Source organism: Camelus dromedarius, chromosome 18 (genome assembly GCF_036321535.1).
Source record: "Camelus dromedarius isolate mCamDro1 chromosome 18, mCamDro1.pat, whole genome shotgun sequence".
Lineage (NCBI taxonomy): Eukaryota > Metazoa > Chordata > Mammalia > Artiodactyla > Camelidae > Camelus > Camelus dromedarius.
In genome coordinates, this window is record NC_087453.1 from 23,104,249 (window position 1) to 23,127,391 (window position 23,143).

At 46.9% G+C, this 23,143-nt stretch overlaps 1 protein-coding gene across 3 annotated transcripts in view; it reads left to right on the plus strand.

The window, feature by feature from the left end:
* The first annotated feature begins 5,037 nt into the window (after positions 1-5,037).
* The window catches only part of SNPH (syntaphilin), a 40,776-nt gene continuing 22,670 nt past the window's right edge, over positions 5,038-23,143 (plus strand). For 2 of the 3 annotated variants that reach the window (XM_064475810.1, XM_031434050.2), the window contains exons 1-2: positions 5,517-5,601; positions 13,830-13,999. The gene's annotated coding sequence lies outside the window, so the exon portion shown is untranslated. Of the gene's footprint in view, positions 5,251-5,494; positions 5,602-13,829; positions 14,000-23,143 lie in introns of those variants that run through there. The other variant, XM_031434048.2, reaches the window with a different exon arrangement.

Here is a 23,143-nt window from a genome sequence, read left to right on the forward strand (position 1 = left end):
TTTATAAGTCTATTTATAAGTCATTCAACCTATTTATTTACTATTTAATGATTATTATGGCCACCATTCATATGTCTGCAAAACTAAATCTGCTTCTTTCATTAAAAAATTAGCAGACACTTATTCAGCATGTTGTCTGCAGCTACAATTCAAGTAAAGGTCACTAAAATAAATGCCTTTACTTGGTGTTTACTGAGCATTTTTGACATTAAAACCATTGTTTTTCTTTTTTCTTATTTGAAATTTGAGTTAAGAAATTTTCATATAATGCTCTGTGAGCTCCATAACGTACTATAAAACGAAGCCCATGGTACTCTCTAAAATACTGTTGTATCTGGAATTGTGCTACAGACTTAATTCTAAATGGCCTCTTTAAATGTATTAACTACAAGTTTTTTATGTCAAATTTGCCTTTTAAAATTTTTCCTTTAATTTTTAATTAAAATTAAAAAACACACAGAAAATTTGACTTTTTCATTTTGGTGCACAGTTCTATGAATTTTAGCACATGGATAGGTTCCTGTAACCACCACCAGAACCAGGATTCCAATAAAGTTACCCCAAAATGACTCTTTTGTGCTGTCCCTTTGTAGTCACACCTTTACCCCATTCTAACTCCTGGCCACCACGCTTCTATATGACTATAGTTTTGTCTTCTTAAGAATGTTATACGAATGGAATTATGTAGTAATGTAACCTTCGTGAGACTTGCTTCTTTCACTCAGCGTGTCTTTGAGATTAGGACAAGTTGTAGCATGTGTCAGTAGTTTAGTCCTATGTATTGCTAAGTAGTATTCTGTTGTCTGGATATACTACAGTTTTTATCCATTTATCCCTTGAAGGACATTTAAGTTGTTTCCAGCTTCTGACAATTATAAATAGACCTGCTACATACACCTGTGTACAGTTTCTGTGTGAATATGTTTTTATTTCTCTAGGGTAAATATCTAGGCCTGAGTCATACAGTAAGTGCATGTTTAACTTTATAAGAAATTAGCAAGTTATTTTCCATGTGTACCTTTTTGCACTCCCATTAGCAATGTGTGAGAGTTCCAGTTGACTTTTAATTTTTATTTTGAGATAACTGTAGGTTCACATGAATTTGTAAAAAATAATACAGAAAGACCCTGTATATCCTTCACCCAGTTCCTCCCAATGGTAACATCTTGCATAATTATAGCACAATATCACAGGAAAGTGGCATTGATACTGTCCACTCACCTTATTCATATTTCACTAGTTTTACATGCATTCATTTGTTTGTGTGCATTTAGTTCTGTGCAACTTTATCACCTAGGTAGCTTCACGTGACCACCATCACAGTCAAGAAACAGAACAGTTTCATCACTTGTGCTACCTTTTTGTAGCCACAGCCGCCTCTCTCCCTGCCCTGATCCCTAGCCCCTGACAACCATGAATCTGTTCTCTATCTCTATAATTTTGTCATTAATACAATTGACTTTTGTGGGTTAACTCTGTATCCTCTGACCTTGCTAAACTCTCATAATTCTAGGAGTTTGTTTTTGTAGATTCCTTGGGATATTTTATACAATCATGTCTGCAAATAGGGACGATTTCATTTCTTCCATTGCAATCTGTTTCCAATGCAAGAAGGAAAGCATTCACTCTTCCACCATTATGATGTTAAGTATGGCTGGTTTTGTGGGGGAGGGTGGGCATGTGGAGGTATTTTTAATCAGGTTGAGGATATTCCCTTTTATTCCTAGTTTGCTGAGAGGTTGTTTTCTGTTTGTTTGTTTGTTTTATCATGAGTGGATGTTGAATTTTGTTAAATGCTTTTTCTGAATTGATTAGTGAGGTTTTTCTTTAGACTATTCTTTAAATATGGTGGATTATACCAGCTGATTTTTGAATTTTTAACCAGCTTTGCATTTCTTAGATAAACTCTACTTGGCCATGGTATATTATTTCTTTTATGTATTGCTGGATTCAATTTGCTAATATGGTTTTTAACAGCTTTATTGAGCCGTAATTCACGTATCATGTAATTTTTAAAGTGTTAAACTCTTTTTTTTAATTGTCCAGTTCATGGTTTTTAGTATATTCACAGTATTATGCAACCATCACCATTATCTAATTTTAGAACATTTTCATTATCAAAAGAAACCCCATACTCATAAACAATGACTCCCACTACCTCCTTCCCTGCATCTCCTGGCATCAACTAATCAACTTTTCTGTATCTAATAGGGTATATGGTCTTTTGTTACTGTTTTTTTTTTTTTTCACTTAGCATAATGTTTTCAAGTTTTTTAGTTTTCAGTAGTAACTGAAATTATTATTTTTCTATTATTATCATTATTATAATTTGGTTTAACCTCTTTGGGGGTTCACTCACCAGAAAGCTGGAACTTGGAGCTTTATTTACCCTTCTTTGTTTTGCTGCCTTCTTCCCACAATTGCATCTGCAGCTGGAGCTAAATGGTGGAAGGACAGAGCCCAAAGACAAAAACAACAACAAACAAACAAACAAACAAAAACAGCAGAGGCTCACTCTTTCTCAGGACCATAGCTACTCTGAGTGGAGAAGCTTCTCCTCCCTCAGAGTTTTAGGCACCTATGTGTCCCTGGTGTCACAGCCACCACTGCAGGATTGCCTGGAGGCTGGGTTGTGAGATGAAGGAGAAAAGACTAAAAAAGAAAAGAAAAATTACTTCTTCTACTCACTCTGAGCATTGGGGAGTTCTCCTTTCCTGATCCTCAAGTCAGAACTAGGAAGACATATGGGAGCTCTCTCTGTATTGATTCCCCACTTCCAGATTTGGGGCTGCCTTGAGACCAGGCTGGGGGACACCAGAGGAAACAAAACCAGTAAATTCACTAATCAGTGTTATGTCAAATTCTGGCCTTCTTCCCCAATTTGCCTCCTAGTATTTTCTCTTCAGAGTCCCCAAGTAGCTGCTGTATGCATTTTGTTCAGTTTATTACTGCATTCAGTGGGATGAGTGTGCTTACCCAGAATTGGAAACAAAATTGCTTTTGAAACTAAAAAAATTTAAGTATTTCCCAATTTGTACAAAGTAAAACTACTAATTTCTTTAGAATAATTTTGTTTTATGCTTAAAATCCTCATTTGTTGCAATTTATATTATTACTAAACACTGGCTGTCTCCTTCTCAGTCTTGCGCTTTTTATGACACTAAGAGGAGAATTCTTACTAGCTAACACCATTCCAGAAGGGAGTAATGTGGATAGAGGTTCTCTCTGTTTTGGGGGGAAAGTTCCTTGTGGATATTTCTGGGAAATGTATTCTTGTAAGTATCAAGTGAAAAAAATATGAAGATAGGCAAGAAAAAAGTTTTTTAGATGAGGATCTCAGAAATTATCTCTTGATGAACAAACAATAATTACATGGCTTCCTTTGGCTTTGCTTTAACCGTAAATAATTCACTTATATAATTTAGATGGGCCTTAGGGCAATGAAAACATTCCATTAATTCACTTGCTAGTTTAGCATTAGGGTTTTGGTTTTTTTTGTTTTGTTTTGTTTTTTTAAGACAGCAGGCCTTATTTCACATGGCTTTTTCAACTGCAGTTTCCTATTCCTGCTACAATTGCTCTGCCATATTTTATCACAAAGTGTAATATAATGGTGGCCATCTGATACGGGAATTCAATTTCATTGAATAAGGAAAAAATATAACCAGTGCCAAAAAATTCATAGACATTTGTTGCAAAATTATGTATATTATTATAGAGCAATGGATTTACCACAAATCAGAGCTACTAAAAAGATTTAACTTTGAGAAGTAACAGTTAATTTAAAATAATTATTTTAAATGTGTGTTGTATGTTGTAAATATTAATTATTTCTCACCAGGCCAGTATTGCAGTCATGATATGAAGTTGGTAAAGTCACTTTACGAATTCTTGGAAAAGTGAGCTTAGGGTGGAGGGTACCAAGTTCAATCCTGCCAAGAGTAGACAGAGACTTAAGGATCCAAAGAGTCTTAAGAGACCAGGATAACATCTGGCCTAGTGTTCTTAAAGAAGACTAGGGCCTGGCACCATGCATGCTTACTCTCTTATTCACTTAGTCAATATTTAGTGGGCACCAGATATGTGTTAGGCAGCATCCTAGGCACTGGGGATATAGCAGGAGAAAAAGTCCCTTCCCTAATGGAGTGTTTGTTCTAGTGGGGGCAATAATGACAGAATAACAAATAGTAAAAATACAATACGTCAGGTGGTGGTGAAACACAGCAAAACTAGGGCAGAGGAAATGAGGAAGGAGGGAATTACTATTTTATTGGTCAAGGAAGGCCTTCCTGGGACAGTGACATTTGAACAGAGATCTGGAAGAAGTGAGGGGTGGTTTTGAGCAGAGGAATGACTGATCAAATAGACAGGACTGATTCAGAGGAGGGAGCCCCTTCCCATTGCACCCCACTTCCCACACATGGAGCAGATAAGAAACCAGTCCCAGAGAATGAATTAATTTATATAAAGTTGCAGAGCTGGAAATGGAAGGGCTAAGCAGAGAATCCAGTTTTCTGGACTTTTCCCACTTGTTTTTCCCCGTCTTCCCCTGTGATAGTGGGTGGAAGACAGAGGAGAAAGGTGTATAATGAACACTTTGGGTTGTGATTGTTTCTCCTTCCATCTTGCCAATGATTCTCCATCTTAATACTTCAAAGAAAAACATTTTTGTTTTCAGATATATAAGATTCTGTTTGCAGTAAATAGTTCTGGTACTCAGAGGTACTTGGTTTGGAGAGTGAATAATGTTCCTAAAAGAATTAGGATCAAATTATTATTTAAGCCTACTGACCGTGTCCCAGGAAGTAAGATTGGTATCATGGTATCAACACGCCATGTTACAGATGAGAAAGCTGGGGCCCAGAGAGGCGAAGGGACTTGGCCAGGGTCACACGACCTGTCAGTGGATCAACGTGCTCTCCGCCCTGCCCCGCTGCCCAGCTCCAAGTACACGCTGGTGTGGAGGTGGGAGAGGCCCCAACTCCATGCATGCTGGCGTCTTCGCTCCCGCGCCTTCTGAGGGAGCAAGATGCTAACTATCTCTTTAAGAAGGAAAGTGAAGACGGACGGCTTACGCAGCTGCCGGCGAGCCGCCGACTGGCTCGTCCCCTCCATCCACCTCACCCTCCCCCGCCTCCCTCCCGGCAGCCCCAGCCCCGGCGAGCACTCAACTAGCCGCCTCCAGCAGGGGCTCCGAAGAGCAGTTCGGCGGCCTGGGCTGGGCAGCCGAAGGCATGGAAGCCTCCGCAGGTGATGACTGGGACCCCGGGGGCCTCCGGGCCCACCGCTCAGCTGTGCCCGCCGCAGCCCGGAGTGCCAAATGCGGGGGAGGGGAGGAGCGGGCCGCACCGGGGAACGGACCCGGCGCCCGGCGGGCAGCCTGCCCTGCGGGCTTTCTGGCTGCGGCGGCCCAGCTGTCAGCGGCCGGGGGCTCGGCTGCCCGGGTGTCCCCGCCCGCGCTCACCCGCCCCTGTCTTTCTTCCCCCTGCCGCAGGTTGCTGATCAGAGCCAGGCAGCTGCAGCAGCGACTGCAGAGGCGCTGCGCCAAGCCGGGCCGGAGTGGTGAAAGCCGGCGGGGCTGCGGAGGGCAAGTGGACTCAGGTGAGGAGGCCTCGGCGGAGCCAGGAAGGGGGCCTGCGCTGCACCGCGGCGGGCGGCGGGCGGGGGCTGCTCGCTGCGGTAGAATCCCTCAGAGGGCACCGGCCGAGGAGGGGTTAACTGTGACTCATTCTTACCCTCCCTTCATTCCCCTACCTCCTTCTAAGCGCACCCCAACACACACACACACACACCCCAGTGTGAAATTCACTAATTAGAAGATGCTGGTGGCAACAGAGAAGATGCTCAAAGCAGGCGATTAGGAGGATTTTAGGGACCACCCCATTCTTATTTGTCTTTCTTCTCCCGCATTCGGCAAACATTTAAGCTTCTTTCCTTCTTGGAGGAGGAGCAAGGGTACCTGGGCGTGGGAGAAGGATGGAACCCCACACCCAGCCCAAGGTCAAGTGCCAATGACTTCTTCCTTCCCATATTCCCCCCTGAGAAGAATCAGGGCCCTGCGGTAGATCTGGAAAAAATGTCCGTGACCCCTAGAGTAGGCGATCTGAGCCTCAGTCTCCCTGGAGCTTCCACGGGATATGGTTTCTCCCGCTCTTCAGCAGGGAGATGATGGGCTGTTTGCTGTGAACACTAACTAGCCTGGGAAGCCCCCTATTCCCTTCGTCAGTCCTGCAGACTGAGGAGAGGCCTGGTGCCACACTGCCTGTTTCCTCTGTCTTCTTGGCCCATCTGGAGGTGGGATGGGCAGGAGTTGCTTCCTAGAAAAGGGTGATCTCTGCAGGCGGGTGGGGTAGGGAAAGTGCTGGACACTGGGGTTCTAGTCCCTCAGCTTGCCAGTAGGCCACAAGTAGCCATCTTAAAATTCATTAGGCATGGGTGTCTGTCTGCTCATCTGTTAAATGCAAGAGTTGGATTAGATGGTCTGTACAATTTTAATGTGCCACTCAAGGAGCTCTTTCGTATATGTCAGGGGGACGTCTCTATTAGAGTAATCCAGAATATAAATTTAGGTCTATGAATTAATTGATGTTTCCTCAGTTGATCTCTTTCAACTCTGGACTTCTCAAGTGAAACATTGACCTTGGGGGCCTCATGGAACTGAAGGCATCAGACAGTCCTATATTGGCATCCCTGTACCATCACTGGGGTGACCTTTTCAAGTTACTTCCCTTCCCCAAGCTTCAGTTTCCTCATCTGTAAATCCGGGAAGAACATGTCTTAGAGGGTTGATGTGAGGATTGAATGAGATGTATATGGAAGCATTTAAAACATTCCCTGTGCCTGGCACATAGTAGGTTCTCAGGAATGAGGGACTTAGGAGATTAGGGAAAGGGAGGAGGGGTGGCTGCTTTTAGTCCTGTTCTCTCCCACCTCCCCCACCCCACTGGTCTCTTCCACATCCCTGCAGATGGTGTCCCTGTCAGGGGATAATGAACGCTGGAGTGTGTTGGGCTGCCAGGTTGAGGGCCTAGGAAGCAGCCAGGAGGTACAGACATTTCCACTGCAAGGGCGCTGACATCATTCTAGCAAATGATGGTCCCAGCGAGGCATATATAGCCCAGCTCTGGGTTTGGAAAATCTTGGCATCAGAGGGCAGAGTCCCTAAGGAAACAGAAGCATCAGAATCTTATGTGCTGGCAGGGAGGCAGGGACCAAGGCTTCCTGGTTTCAATGGATCCCACTGCTGCTCCCTTGCCCTTCCAGGAGTCTCTGCTAGAATCTCCCTGAGACAAGGAGGTCCAGTTTTTGGTGTCTGTATTTTCTATTCCTTATCTTCTCTCCTGCTCTCCTGTTTCGCCTTGCATTCACCCTTTCTTGCTCTACCTTATTCTACAGAGACATTCTGCCTCTTGACAGTATGATCAAGATGGCTGCCAATAGGCTGGGGCAGGGCATTTCGCTGCTGCACCATTCAGGCAAAAGAACTTGTATCCCCACCTGCCCTAAATCCCTATTCAATGGTGGGTTCCTCCCTGCAGAGGCCCTGTCTTTTTCCTGTGTCTCCACCCTCTAGCCTGTGGCTAGGCACAAAGTAGGCCCTCAGTAAGTGTTGAACAGAATAAATTTGAGGAAATTATGTCCCTAAGCCAACTGGGTTAGGGAGAAACTGTGGGAATGTGTTGACAGTGTAGGTAAAAGCACTTTTAAGTATAGGGCACTGTGCAGATTGTTGGTTGTCATTATTATTACTTATGCTAATACTGTTGTTATTGCTATGGCCAGTGGCCAACAGTTGTTTTACCTGCTCCTTGAGTCAGGCTTGAAGGGGCGAGGTGTGCCTGGGAGAGTGGTGATGTTGGCAAACAGAAGGTGCTGGCTGGTGAACCATGAGTGTGAAGGGAAGGGGTCTGGAAAGAGAGTGATTCCAGCCACTTCCCCTGTTGGGGAGGGGGACAGAAAAGGAGCATTAAGTGGACCAGAATGGATGCACAGTAGAAAATCAGGAGATTCACATCCTGAGTTTCGTTCTACCACCACCTCATTGTGTGACCTTGGGCCAGTCACACCTCCTCTCAAGACCTCTGGGTCCCCAGTTGTAAAATGAGAAAACTGGACTATGTGATCCCTAAGGCCCCTTCTGGTTCTGACATTTTGTCAGGTGGATTTTGTTAAATAAAAATGAGATAACTATTAAGACTCTCAGTGTCATTTATGGAGCACCTGACCATTACCTGTCTCAGGTAATCCTCGTAACAGATTATGCCAGTCTGATCGATGAGGAGACTGAGGCTTAGAGAGACTGGCTTGCCTAAGGCTGCACAGCAGTAAGTGGTACAACTGTTACGCGACGCCCGGGCTGCCTGACTCTGGGAGGAGCGTGTTCTTGCAGCGGTTCCACTACCTCCCCTGCTTGTCGCGGCTGTGAGTTGTGTGTACACTTGCACGCATGCCTAGGTTGAAGACCGTGGCGCTCAGTGCTGGGAAGTCTTCCTTTCACCGTGAGCTCTGCTTTGCTGATGGATGGCGGGTGCCCCTTTACCAAGGAGAGCGGCTGAGAGTGACTGACAGTCGTGACAGGCACACTTTTTGAGCACCTCCAGTGGGCTGTGCTCTGTTTTACACAGGCCACTTCCTCCTCAGACAGTCTCATTATGTAGGCACTATAATTTTACCCATTTCACAGGTGAGGAAGCCAGGGCAGAGAGGCCAGGGATCTTGCCCCGAGTTACACAGCCAGTGTGCTGTACAACCTGAGACACTTTAGCTGCAAGTGCACGGTACCGGGAGTTGAAAGGGCTGCTTTTCAGTCTGAGCCTCCTCACTGACTAACTCTGGGTCAGCCAGTTTCCCTCTGCATGTCCCAAAGGGACTGGAGGCACCTATGGCTCTAAAAGACCTAAATGCTACCTTGTCCCAGAATAGGAGTTGAGGGGATTCCTTCTCTAGCTAAACATTGAGCAGCATTGGTTTATTTATTTATTTATCAGGCCTTGGACCAAGTACACAGAATATAGGAAGGAGTAAGAGGTGACTCCCCACTTTCAAGAATCTCACGGCTAACAAGGAGACAAGTGTCTAAACTTGTAGGTATGATGATCCATCAAGGAGCTGTGATAATGCTGATAAGGGTGCAATGGGACAGGGAGAGGGGGATGGTCTTTCCTACTCAGCAGGGCAGGAAGGCTTTAGAGAGGTGATGCCACTGTCATCGCTTTCTTTTCTGCATTGAGTTCGTGAATAATAATAGTAATATTAATAGTAATAGTAATAGTAATAATAATAATAATAATAATAATAATGTCTTGCCCAGCTTAGGACATTTCCAAACAGTTCTAAATACTCATTGGCTCTTGGTGGGAGGGTATAGCTCAAGTGGTAGGGTGCATGCTTAGCATACACAGGGTTCTGGGTTCAGTCCCCAGTACCTCCTCTAAAAAATGATAATAAAAGACTGCATTAAAACAAAACTTTAAAAGACTTGTTGGCTCTTGACCCAGCAACCCCAAAAGTGGCCACAGAGTCTGAGGGACCATCCAGGCTCACTCTGGCACAGTTCCAGTGGAACCATCCATTTGCCCCTGGTGGACCAGATCCTTCCCTGTCCTCAGAGGCCTCTAGAGGCAGGAGTCTGAGGTTCCTCTTAGAAAGCCATCTAGTGTCTATAAGAATCCAGTAGGCTTGCGGAATTCTTCCTCTTATCTGCTCTCAGCATTCCAGCTTTCTGGAGCACCTAACACCTGGGGAGGTGAAGACACTTATCCAAGAGTACTCAGCAATGCTGAGATCATAACTCTGGCCTAATGCGGATTGCATTTCTGAGCCATATGGGAGTCTTTCTACATCTAGGTCACCAGGGACTCGAAGGGCCATTTCTTCACTCGATGGGCAGCTGGCGCTGAGTGGGGATTTGATGCAGGTGATACGAAACTCCAGCCTGGAGAGGGAGGCCTGTGCTCCCTGGGCTTAATGGGCAGATATTTATGAAGTGTTTGTCACACGCTCAAGCACCTCTGGGTTGAGGTGCTGAGTCAACCAAAAGGGAGTGTCTGGGAAGCAGCCTGGTGCAGTGGAAAGAGCCAGCACCCAGGGGTGGGGAGACTCCTCTCAGCTCTGCCATGACTCCCTGGGTGGCCTGAGGCACGGCTCTTTGCTTTCCCACACCAGCAAAGTGATAGTCAGAGGTGGTGCCCTTCTAAGGGCTCGTCACGCGCTGACTGACTAACAATTCAGCAGCTCTTTCCTCTGTTCTAGAACCACTTTGGGGGTACAAGAGTGGGTAGGATACAGGTAACTGTAACCTGAGGAAGAGTGAGATAAATTTAACAAGAGGCGGGAACAAATGCTCTGTGGGTTTGCTGGAGGGAGAGAGCTTGGGAAAGGCTAGGTTCAAAAGCTGCCTCTTCAAAGATAGGATGAGATGCAGATAGAGGTGGGGGTTTTTTGAACCAGGAGGAGCAGCAGAAACATGCTGTCATCCTGGGACAGGAAGGCTGTATATCAGAGAAATGGTCCTCAGACTTAGATTTCAAACGTCAGTGCATTTGGGAATCTATCCTAGGTTGGCCAGCTTTTTATTTTGCCAGACAAGGACATTCAAACAACACTTGTTCTGTTTGCTGTTACTATTACATAGTGAGAGAAAGAGCATTTTAATAACTTTATCCCTAAAGTAAGAAGGCTGTGTAAAATCAGGAAAAAAAAAGTACTCCTTCAAATGAATACATTTTAAAAACTCACCGCATTGTCCATATTTTGCTCATTTTGCTGCAGACCAGTGTCCTTGCGTTTGTCTCTGGATTCAGGCTGCTTGGGTTCGAATCCTGGCCAACTTACTTCTTCTCTCAGAGCCTCTGTTTCCTCATCTGTAAAATGGGGACATGAAGCTGTCTGCCTCATAAGGTCATTAGGAGGTCTGTATGAGCTAATAAAACATGTATAGCAGGGGACGCCAACCCCAGTTGTCTAGAGACAATGTAGGTCGGCAGGGCTGTTTGGGAATGATAGCAAATTGGAGAATGTTTGCTTGAAAGAGGCAGCTGCTGGCCTGCTGCCCCCATTCCTGCCATTCAAGAGTGCGGGCCCAATGTTGTCAGATCTTCTGATTTATAAGGCAGAAGTCTGGATGTTTGTGACATCTCTTGATTTTTTTTTAATGTGGCCAACTAGGCAACATTTTTAAATGCATATATTAAAGTGTGTCTGTGGCAGGCCATCAGTCTGTGTCCTCTAATGTGAATTTCTAGATGCCAGGCACGTAGTGCTCATGGTTGTCAGCTGAGGATGAAGAGGGGAGAAAGGAAACATAACTGGAAGTGCAGGCCTGGGCCACGGATGCCCTGTCTGCAAGGCTAAGGAGCACATGTAATCTCCTGCTTCTGGGCCCCCAGCTTCAAAGGCCCTGTTTGTGCCCCTTCCCTTTTGGTAGCACTGTCAGGACTGAGTTTTTTAAGGACTGAGTTCTGGGGTCACTTCTGTGCCCCACTAAAGCTTGCACTAGCCGACCTCCTACCACAAGGTCTCTGGAAGCTTGGTCAGCAGCCTCAGAAGAGGGAACTTGGCTGATGGCCTGTGAAGCCGGCCCAGGAGGGACAGGCGTGAGGAGAGGCCCGGGCAGCTCCTCAGTGGGAGGGGTGCTTCCTGGCTGGTTCTGCCACCTTCTGCCTGGGCTGTGATGAGGTCTGGACGGCAAGCGGTCTCTCCCCGGACAGCCACACAGCCACCACTGAGGAAAAAGCTGGGGCCTGGTTGTGGAGGAGGCCTGGAGCATTCTCAGAGAAGGAACTCGGAGGAGTTCTAATTAGCAGGAGGAGCTCTGCTGACAGGCTTTCACGGCATTTTGGGATTCAGACTAAAACCACTGAGGACAGTTTACATTTTTGTGGCTCCAGTTAATCAAATATTCATCAAGCACCTACCGTGGTCAGGCTTTATCCTGGCCACTGTGCAGGAATGCAAAGAAGTGTTTACAACCACTCATTCAGCCAATCTGTATGAAGTGTCTACAGGCAGCCACCAGGATGTGGACCCTGTCCTCATGGAGCTTTTTAGCCTGATAAAGATGTCTGGAGGTGCACGGGGCCTGGCTCATAGAAATATTAATAACAGTTGCCATTTGATTGTGAGCCTTCTGAGTATGAGATGCTAGCCATATGGTACCTGTTTGAGACAATAATGCAGGAATCAAATGGACCCTTCATCTGAAGCTCTCGGCAAGTGCCTACCACATACTAGTGCTCCATAAAGGGGTGGCTGCATTATTGTTAACTTGGAAAACTGGGCAGATCCCGAAGAAAGGCCAAGACACAGATGCGTCAGGGAAAACAAGAAGCAAAACAGTTGAGGCCCACTTAGCATATGTTACCCTCATTTTATAGATGAGGACACTGAGGCTCAGAGAGGGGAAGTAGTTTGTTCAGAGTGACACAGCTGCTCTGGAACAGAGCCTACACTTAAATGCTAGTCTGTTTGGCATCAAAGTTCTGTTCTTTCTTCTAAGCCATGTTGCCTCTAAAGAAGTGATTAGTGAACAAAACAAATACCCCTATGACAGGTGAGGCACAGTGCCACCTGGTGAGGTAGGGAGCTTTTGTAAAAGGTGAGGAAATGGGGACTAGTGGAAAGAAGGAACTGCCAGAATTCTGTAACCATAAAGTGGTGGGGTTGGGACCCCAACCCAGGTGTATTGGATGTGGTTTCTCATACTGCTGGGACAGAACAGTAGTCTTCAGGGGTAAAGAGAATGGTCTGCAGATACTCGAAGTTCAGTCACAGGAGAGAGCTGGGCTTCCACGTGACCGGAGGGGCAGACCCCAGAGCAGCATTTACAAGTGCCAGCCAGGGAGGCAAATTCTGGCTCAGTTCAAGGAAGAATATGCTGAAGTGAAAAACCATCTAGCAATGAAACTGCCTTTTGAGAGCTAGCTCCTCATCTCTGGGCCGCTCACATAGGTCTGGATGTTCTAGAAGGAACTCTTGCAGCGTGGGGGAGTTTAGTATCGGGGCTGTGCTTGACAGTCTTGCAGTCGAGAGGATCTGGAATCCTAGTGTAGGGCTGGTCACAGGCGATGCAAGCAGTGGGTGCCCACGAGAAAGAGTAGCTGTAGGATGGGGCTATCTAGGAGGCCTTCCTGGAGGAGGAGGAGGAACTAGAGCAGGACCTAGAAGGCTGGGGAAGGGGAGAGGAGTAGGACTGTGTGAGGTGAACAAGTCCTAGGGCAGTGAGCCCACCTGTCTGGCTGGGCTGTAGGGCTGGTACCTCTTAGCAAAGGGCATTCCCCTGCTCTCTGGAGCTTTTTGAAAAATGGCAGAAATGGAGGCACAGTGAATCCTGAGTCTTTCCCAAAGCCTCATTAAGAGGCTGGTTTCACAACATTGTAAACTGACTATACTTCAGTTTTTTTTTTTTTAAGTAAGTAAGTAAATAAATTAATGAAAATAAATAACATTGCCTAAAAAAAAAAAAATAAGAGGCTGGTTTGGCACCACTTCCCCCTCTTACCTCCAGCCATCCCCTCCTCTCTTCACTTTACCATTCACCCCCTCCCATCGTCCCTTTCAGAAGTGGCAAATTTTGGACATTGGGCTTAGAAAGGCATGCCAAACGTGGTGGCTGAGGGGCAGCCCAGGGCATCTGACGAAGGCCACTTTCCTCACGTTTGGGGCACAGAGCCAGAAGGGGGCAGCCTCAGCTCCTTCCACTGAAGCCAACCTGGGCCTCCTAGGAGCTCCTTGCTGCTCAGGGTGAGCACTGGCTTTAGAGTCAGGCCTGGCTCATCTCCAGTTCCGCTGCTTGTTAGCCTGGGAACTCAGACAACGTGTCTTTCCCCCAGGCCATGTTCTCATCTACCAAAGGGGGATCGATCATTCCTGCCTGGAAGGAGAAGGGACAAGGGACAATCTGCTGACAGGGCCTGGCCTACAGCAGATGTCCCTACAAACGCCTCCCCTCTCTACAGCCTCAGTCTCTCCTCCACGCCGCCGGGTCCCAGCTCTTGTCCCGGTAAGTGGGGAGGGCTACACTCCTTACCAGGTGCAGGGATGTGTGACCTAGCACATCCTCCTGCAGCTGTTGAAGAAGGTGCTATTTTATTGTCTGTTGAGGAAATTGAGTCACAGGGAATGTAAGCAACGTGTCCATTATATGTGGCTGAGCTGCCAAATATCTGATTCCAGAACCCACCCGTTCTTCTCTCTTTGCTGCTTTGTCATCCTCCTTCTCTCCCTATTTCTCTTCTCTTAGGCCTGTGAGCGTCCCTTCCTCCCTCCTCAGCCCTCAGCTGGGCTCTTACGAGTGAAATTACCAGCCCTGGGCCTGATTTGGAGTGAGCGGGCCCAAGAGCTCGAGAAGGGCAGTTTGGAGCTTTGTCACTTCAGAAATGTCCCTCGGGGGCCCTTGGATGCACTCCAGCCCCGCTCAGCAGGGTTCCCTCCATGGGCCCTTCTTTTCTACCTCCATTACTTTTACTTACCCCGGTCCCCTCTGCCTGAAGTGTTCTTCCTACTACTGCTGCTCCGTTTCCATGTTCCCATCTGTCTCGAGGCCCAGCTCACATGCCATCTTTTAAGGGTCCCTCTTTGTCAGCTCCTCCCCAGAGCCCAGGTTCTGTCTGAGTCACCATGCCAAGCTCAGTGCTCTCCCATGCCTGGGAGAGGATGGGCCTTGGAGTTCATTAGGACTGGCAAGAGATTGCCATTGTGAGGAATCCCAGAGGTCAGCCTTCAGATGAAGGAGACCAGGATCCAAGCCTAGACAGCATCACACCCACTCGCCCTGCCCTCTGAGTGGTCGGGAACAGAGAGTACAGACTTTAAAGTTGGACATACTTGAACTGCCATCTCCATCTTGACCGTGGACTGGCTTTGTGACCATGGGCAAGTCACTTGATTTCTCTGACCCTTTGTTTCCTCAGTAGTAAAAATGGGCATTATAATTATAATCCCAGCCTCACAGGAGCAAACCCGGGGGGGAAATTAAACTAAGTTAGAAATCCCATATGTGTAAAGCCCCAAGTACAGGGTTTAGCACACAGTCGGTGTTTAATAAATGCCACTACCCTTCCATCCACAGTTAGAAGGAAAGAACTCTATAACTTCTCTAGTTTTTCAAATATATCTTTAGTTGATAGTGAGCTCCCCTCTCACTGGAGGTATTCAAGCTAGGTCTGGGTGACTGCAGAACAGGAATGTTGTTTAGAGAAATGGACCTTCAATCAGATGGATTTGAGGCTTTGAAACCTTCCAGTTTTTTCCTGCACCGAATTTCTGTGATCCTATGAAGGCTTTGACTCAGATCTCATTAGTCAGTTATTAGAAATCATTTGGGGTTCAGCTTGGATGTCTGCTTAGCTCAGATAAAAGACAGAATACTGCAGGAGTTATGAGCTAATTGAAGGCTTTCTCCCACGAGATGGCAAGGCTAGAAACAAAATCAGGTCCAAGAAGAATTCTAATAGATCCTGTGAAGAGAACCTGGCTGAGATGTTTGAGGCATGAGGCTAAATGTTTAAGTTGAATTTTGGGAAGGCTCCACCATGGCCCGTAGCACGAACCACCTGGGGCAAGGCCTGGGTTTGATGTACCTTTGAATCCCCAGTGCCCAGCACAAGCCAGGCACACAGGAAGTACTCTAGACAGATAATGAGCAAATGACAAGTAGCCTTGGTGCTTCTAGCAGTCGGAGTCCTGAGCTGAGAGACTCTTAGAGCCTCCCTAGAGCCCAAGTGGCAGATTCATACTCAGTGCATGTACGTCTGTGTGTCTGTGTCCAGTACTGTGTGCGTGTGCCAGGCTTCCCAAGAAAGACTCCTCCTGCGTGCTGCTGCTTGCCCTTCTTCCCTCTGCCCCTTCCCCTCCTTCTCCTTCTTCTAGCTCTACTGAAGTGTAGTCAACAGTCATTAAGCTGCACATACTTAAAGTATACAATTTGGTAAGTTTTGACATAGTATGTAACCCATGAGACCAACACCACAATTCAGATAATGAACATATCCATCAACCCACAGTTTCCTCTTGCTCCTTTGTAATCCCCTCCTCTCATGCCTCCCTCTCCCCTCCCTTCCCCAGGCAACCACTGATCTGCTTTCTGTCACTATCAATTACTTTGCATTTTCTAGAATTTTATATAGATGGAATCATACAACATGTACTTTGTGGTGGGGGGGGCAGGTCTGGCCTCTTTAACCCAGCATAATTATTTAGAGAGTCATGTTGCTGTGTACATCCATAGTTTATTCCTTTTTATTGCTAAGTAGTATTCTACTGCATAAACCATCATTTGTTTCTCCTTTCATCTGTTGATGGACATTTGTTTTTTCCCTAGTTTTTTGCTATTACAAACAAAGCTGCCGTGAACATTTGTGTATAAAAGCCTTTATATGGATATACCTTCTTGTTCTCTAGGGTAAATACCTAAGAGTGAAATGGAATGGCTAGATAAGTCGCTAAATGTATATTTAAACTTTTAAAAAACTGCAAGAGTATTTCCAAAGTGGCTGTACCATTTTACATTCCCAGCAGCAGTGTATGAGAGTTCTGGTTTCTCCACATCCTCACCAGCACTTGGTATGATCAGTCTTTCTACTGCTAATCATTCTAACAGGTGAATAGTGGCATCTCCTTATGGCTTTAATTTGCATTTTCCTAATGACTAATGACATTCGGCATCTTTTTTGTGTGCTTATTTGCCATATATCTTCTTCGGTAAAGTATCTGTTCAAATATTTTGCATTTAAGTATTTAATCACTTAGTTATTGGTCTCATTATTTTTGAGTTGTAAGGGTTCTTTATACATTCTGGATATAAGTTTTGTCAAACATATATTTTGCAAATATTTTCTCACAATCTGTGTCTTGCCCCAGAGGGCACCGTGGGAGTTTCAGACTCATTGTGCATGTGTACGTGTGGGTGTGTGAGAGAGAGAAAGAGGGTCTGAGAGAGAAAGACTTAGAGAGAGGCTGGCTTCCTGAGAGACTGCAGCCTCTGAATTCAGTCCTTCCCTACTATTATGCAGAGTCACAGGACAGCACCTAGAGGTGCTCAAAGTTCACACATCTCAACAGCTTCATTTTACAAACAGGGAGCCTATTTGAGATCACCCTGAGCTCCCATAGGGTGTAGCATCAGAGGCCACCCAGACCTCTGATCTCTAGAGGAAGAGGGTCCATGCTGGGTACCTTAATGACTTCAGTCACTTTCCCTGTGACTCTAGGCGAGTCAGGTTACCTTTTCGAGCCTCCCTCATCTTGTCTGTACAATGGGCACAGCAGTGCCTTCCTATGGGTGAGAGGCCGGTGCGGAGCTTCCTAGCTGACCGTCCCAACTCCAAGCACAAGGAGTGTGTCGGCACCATCTATCTGTTGCCATCAAAAGGCCTTTCAGAGACAGAGAAGAAGGGACCATGCGCTCATTAAGGAAGGTTTGTCGAGCTCCGTGCTGTGCCGGGCCAGTTTGGGATGCACCGGCTGGAACAGTGCAGGGCATCCTCTTGTGCTTTGCTCTGGGCTGTGTGAAGCCTGGCTGAGGGCATCATTGCCTCTTCTGCCAGGGCCCTTTCACAGTTCACCAGCGGTACACATGCTGCTCAAGCCAGATGCCCCTGTATGTGTGTGTATGTGTGCACGTGCTCATAGACTTAGAAACCCTCAAAAGATGGAAAAATTGTGGTCCACAGAAGATGTGTGTAGCCAGCCTGTGTCCTGCTGATGTAAGAAGTGCTCCAAAAGGAGCATGGCAATGGAACCACCATGAAGGGAGCCGTGAACTCTGTCTTCTGTGGAGGCATGGGCGTCCATGTTTGAATAGAGCTTGGAAGACAAGTAGGTAGAAGAAGCGTGGAACGGCTTTCTAGGCAGAGGGCACCCCATTGGCAAAAGCATGGTGAGCCCACAAGGTGAATCAGTGAGGATGGCTGGGAAGATGTGATTGAGGCGAGGCTGACAAGGAGGGCAGAGGCCAGGTTGTCACGCAGCTCTGTGAGGTGGGGCGCTACCTCCACACATAGATGGGAGCACTGAGGTCCCAACAAGTCAAGAGAGGTGTGCCTTCAGGCCTGTGAGTCAGTGGCAGAGCGGAGTGTCCAGGTTCCTAGTTCTGCACTGCCTCTACTGTGCTGGCCTGTGTCGCAGGAGATGGATGGTGGCGCTCCCTCAGGGCCCTTTTCTTGATACCTTGATTGACTATGTGGGGTTCTGAGAACTCAGATCACCTGGTTGGCTGCCTGACTTCCTTCAGCTGGTGTTTGCTAGGCCTGGATTCTGAATCCAGTCCTGTTCCTGACACCTGGGGAGACTCCGAGCCCCTGAAGGCACGATGCCCATTTCCCTTTTGGCCCTCGCAGGCTGAGCGGCAGCGCACCAGATTCTCGAGCCCAGGTGCTGCTGCTCACAGCACACTGGCCAGACGGCCTCTGCCACTCTGGTCACTTGCATGTTTTAAGCTGGATGTATTGCCCGCCTCTGAACAAAGATAGGGTTCTGTCATCAAGGAAGGAGGGGAGATGAACATTGGGTGGGCGGCGATTAGTGCACATCACCTCCACTCCCCAGAGACCTGGGCATCTCTCTGCTTCCCCACAGCTTGTCTCTTCCAGGCCCTGAAGAGTCTACCCCCTGCATTTCTCTCAAAGCCATCTTTTCTTCATCACTTCCTCTTCTCCCATCTTAGCTCTCCTGGTGCCTCTCATCCCCTCCCAGCCCATTCCAACAGAGCTGCTACAGGATTATCGTCTATAACCTAAACCTGACCTTGCCCTTCATCTGCTCAGAACATCTTCCTGTAGTCTCAAAACTGTTCCCCTAGCACCTGGTCTCCTCTCTGCTCCCTTTTGGCCCCTACACTGGTGTCTAGTGTACCCCGCCCTTTATCTCCCCTACTCCTCCGTGCCTCTGCAATGTTAGCCCTGCCACCTGTGCTGAATCCAGAATGCTCCTCCCCAGATGGCTCTGCATCCATCCTCAGAAGCCTGCTCCTGAGTTCTGCAGAGAGACTCCCTCTCTCTTCTGCTCAGCCCCTCCCTGACACACACTTTGATTACTGGGGCTATCAGGGAGGACCCAGTGCACAGACACTTGGTGAACACTGACTGAGATGGCCCTACCAGGGCTGCCGCACAGATAAGAAGGGCTGATGAGGAGAGGGGAGAAGCTTAGGGAGACTTGCTTTCAATCTTGGAGCTGGGCCACTTTTGAGCTAGGTCTTTCCAGGAGGCCTCAGTTTCCCTCCTTGCCTCTCGGGGGTGAAGACACTTATCGCAAGGCCAAAGAGACACAGAAAGATCATCTTGGGTAATTCTTGTGTTTGAGCTTGAATTCCTTGCCTTTCAAGAGGCAAGGCTAAATGCCCAGGTTTTGTCCAGGGGAAAACACAGCTGCTGTGCGTGTGTGATGTGGGGAGAATCAGCTGGCAGCTCAGCCCTTTAGGAAGGCAGTGTGGCAGCATGTTTACACTCTTTGACCCCATAAATCTACTGCTGGGGAATCCATCCTGAGAAAATAATTCTAAATACGGAAGAATCATTATGCACGAAGATGTCTACTGTAGCGTTCTTTTTGATAGTGAGAAAGTCTACATGTTCAACAGAGGGGGATGTTACGGTAACCATGATGGATCCATGGAATGTTATACAGCCCATAAAATACTTTTTATACAGAATATGCCCTATTATTGGCAGTTCATAAATTACGTTAAATTTTTCAGAGATATAATGGTGCCTCTATACCATGGTTCTAACTATGTAAAAATAACAATCTCCCCGCAGAAAAAGAGGATTTTTTTTCCTGTGCTTAGAAAAAAACCTAGAAGGAGCAGCAATCAAATTAATCAGGGGTTTATCTTTGAGTAGCAGATTGAAGGCTTTTTAAAAAAAAAGGTATGTGCTACTTTTACAGCTATAATGACAACTTTCATAAATATAACTCTAGTTAACATTTCAAAATTATCCAGTTGGAGGTAATTTTGTGACCATGTTGGGATGAATTACTCACTTGTCTGGGCCTTGGTTTATAAAATTAGGGAAAGAAATGATCGCTCATTGGGCAGCGTGTGCCAGCCTCCTTTCGGGCATTATCTGATTAAACCTTCGCAGCTGAAACCCCATGTTGCAGACGAGGAAGCTAAAGCCCATGGTCAGTCCTCTGCTGAGAACTAGGTTCGGCAGCTGGATTATGCCCTAGGAAGAGCCCCTGCCTGGCACGCCGCCCCAGGAGCCCCTGTGATTATGGAGATCTTGGCCTGCTCAGGGGAAGAGGCGGGGGAGAGGACACCTGAGAGCACTGTGTCAACACAGCCGTGTAGGAGTTTACCTTACAGGCCGGGGAGGCCGGGTTTGCCGGCAGGTGGGAAGGAGAAAGCTCTTGCTGACTGCAACCAGAGTGCTGGTCTCTGCTGTGGCTTTCTGGACCCAACAGCCTTTTCCTGAACTGGATTTCCCCCTCAGCCTGAGTCCCCTGTTCTGTGTTCCCTGCCTCCCTGTGTGTCCAGTGCCCTGGGTTCAGAGCTGCGAGGGTTTGAGTCCCAGCTCCACCAGTGATTTACCTGGGGCCTTGGGCCAGTGCCACCTCTTCCCCTGACCTCAGATCCTCTGCTCATAAAGTGGGACTGGACTAGACTAGCGATTCGAAACTCCAGTGCTAGGCGGCTGACGAACACAACAGCCCAGGTCTAAGAGCAAGGGCACTGGTAAGAACTGGGAGAGAGGAGCCACTTCTCAGCCTTAGCCCATCACTGCCAGACAAGAATGTGGGCCCAGAGCTGCAGGGTGTTTGGGGTTGTTAAGTACAAGCTAGAAATCTAGAGGGTTTAAGTATGAAATCTCTCAATTTATAAGTGTTGACTGAAATTAAAATACCCAAAGGAAAGTGGCCTTACAGCCACAGTACGGGCTATGGGCTGCCACTTTGGGACTTCTGGAATCACCTGCCTCTGAGCACCTCTGGCTTTGATCCTCTGGTTCCTGGACTCCTGGTCTGCAGGTGCTCCTGGAGGTAGCTCCGGGCACAGTGAGGCCCAGGCCTGCGAGAGCAGAAAGGCCAGTCTGCTAAGGGGGAGAGGCCCTCAGTTTGGCTCCCCTGGGCCCCCATACATGCCCTCCGCTAACACACAGGCCTTGAAAGCCTCTGGCCTGCTGCCTGGGCTTGTGTGCTAGGCACTGTGCTTGGCAGCCTGACCCTCACAGCCCCACTTTACCGTCGTGACAGTGGCTAACCTCACGTACACGTAAGGAAACTGGCCCTGATTGTGGCTGGCCCGGAGGCACACAGCACCCAGCTGAGCTGGGATTTGAATCCAGGAGCGTCTGACTCTACTCCCTGAGCTCCTGCATTGAGTCCTCACGCCCCTCAGAGGGGTCGGCTGGTGCCGGTGCTAATGGCACTGTTTAGGACACGGAGCCAAGCACATACAGATGAGTGTGTTAGGTGTGCACACTTGTGCGTGAACACAGCTGGACCTACTGTGTGCAAATCTGTGTTCTGGGAACCTGTGCTTAGTACAGTCAACTCTCATTATTTGCAATAGTTATGTTATATAAAGCTGCTGCAAACCCTGAGTTAGTGTGAAACCATTGCTCTTGAGGGAAAACACAGGGTTAACTTCCTGGGAGCCTCTGGTTCTAACATTTTAATCAACTGACCAGTACGTAACCTTGTTTTCTTTATTTGTTTTTCTGTTTAAAAACGCCTTCTTCAATATATGTTGTTGATAACATTCACATTGAACTTGTGCCAACAGCACTATAACTAAACACCTGAACAAAGCTTACCTGACACATATTTTCTTCGTAAGGTGTGTCACAGCCTTCCCGAGCTTAGGAACCCTGGACAGCACTTCAGCACAATGCTTGGTTGGGGCCATTTTAAATCGCAAAATCTGCCCCCCTCCCCCACAAAAAAAGCACAAAAGTGTTTTAAAAAATGGATCTAAATCGACCACAAAAAGAACACTTGTTTATGAGAAATAAAACAAGAAGTTTGCTTTGTTCCATCTCATCTGGGAACGTGGGCATCAGGCAACTCAGAGTTTTAATGGCTCTGCACGTGTGTGCCGACGACCATGAAGGAACAGGGTCCTGATTTGAGGCGTACAAATGAATGTCAGCCAGTAGGTGAATTCACAGAAACAGAATCTGCAAACAATGAGGATCCACTGTAATTGCTGGGTCTTTCATCTTTCTCCGGGGTCTGCTGTCAGGATTTGAGGTTGTTGATACAATGGATTTCCTGGGTGTGGAGGTGTAATCTGGAGAGGCCGCTGGAATCGTTTCTGAGTTCCACTCTCAGCATTACCACCTACTTGCCATGTGCCCTCATGCAAGTTCTCTGGCCTCTGGAACCTGAGTTTCCTTGGTGGTAAAATGGAGAGAACACCCCCTAACCTGTGGGGGGACATAAGGGTGAATTGAGGGAATAAATGTGGAGCGGCCAGGACAGTGCCTGGCGAGAGACTGATGAAATGGCAGCTTTAAGACTGTGCTGCTTTCATGTTTTTCCTTCAGATGCAGGTTTTAAGAGTTTTGCACTCAAGACCCTGCTAGCTACTGAGGATTTGTAGATGAATAAAACCCTGGCTTAAAATCTAGCAGGAGAGACAGACCCAACTAAATAGGACACCATGTGTAAAAAGGGCTATAATAATATAAATTAAGTACCACAAAGATTTTTTGCCCCATTTTAACTTGCTAAGAAGCCCACACTTACTTGGGTAGTGACATCAACCCAAGTGAGTGCAGAACCAACTATTTATCCAGCAAATACTTGTTGAGGGCCTGTAGTGCGCTAGGCACTGGGGACTACACTAAGAACAAAACGGGCAAATATCCTTACCTTCCTGGAGCTCATAGAGACAATAAACAAAATCAATAAATACGTAATTATATTAGCAGTTGCCAAGGACTGTGAAGAAAATTAAGCATGGGAAGAAAGAGAGGGACCCATCACTGATATACAAACCACTGTAATATTTCAGATTAAGATTTTGGGGTAGGATAAAGATGTAACATATGTGAATAACATTAAGAATAAGACTAGATAGGTAAATAAATCAGTGCTGTTTATGGAGTGCTTTCCCTATGCCAGGTCCTTGCTAGGCATTTAGCATGTGTTATTGCTAACTGTGACTGTACTCCGGCACACCAACTGTGATTAGCCCCAT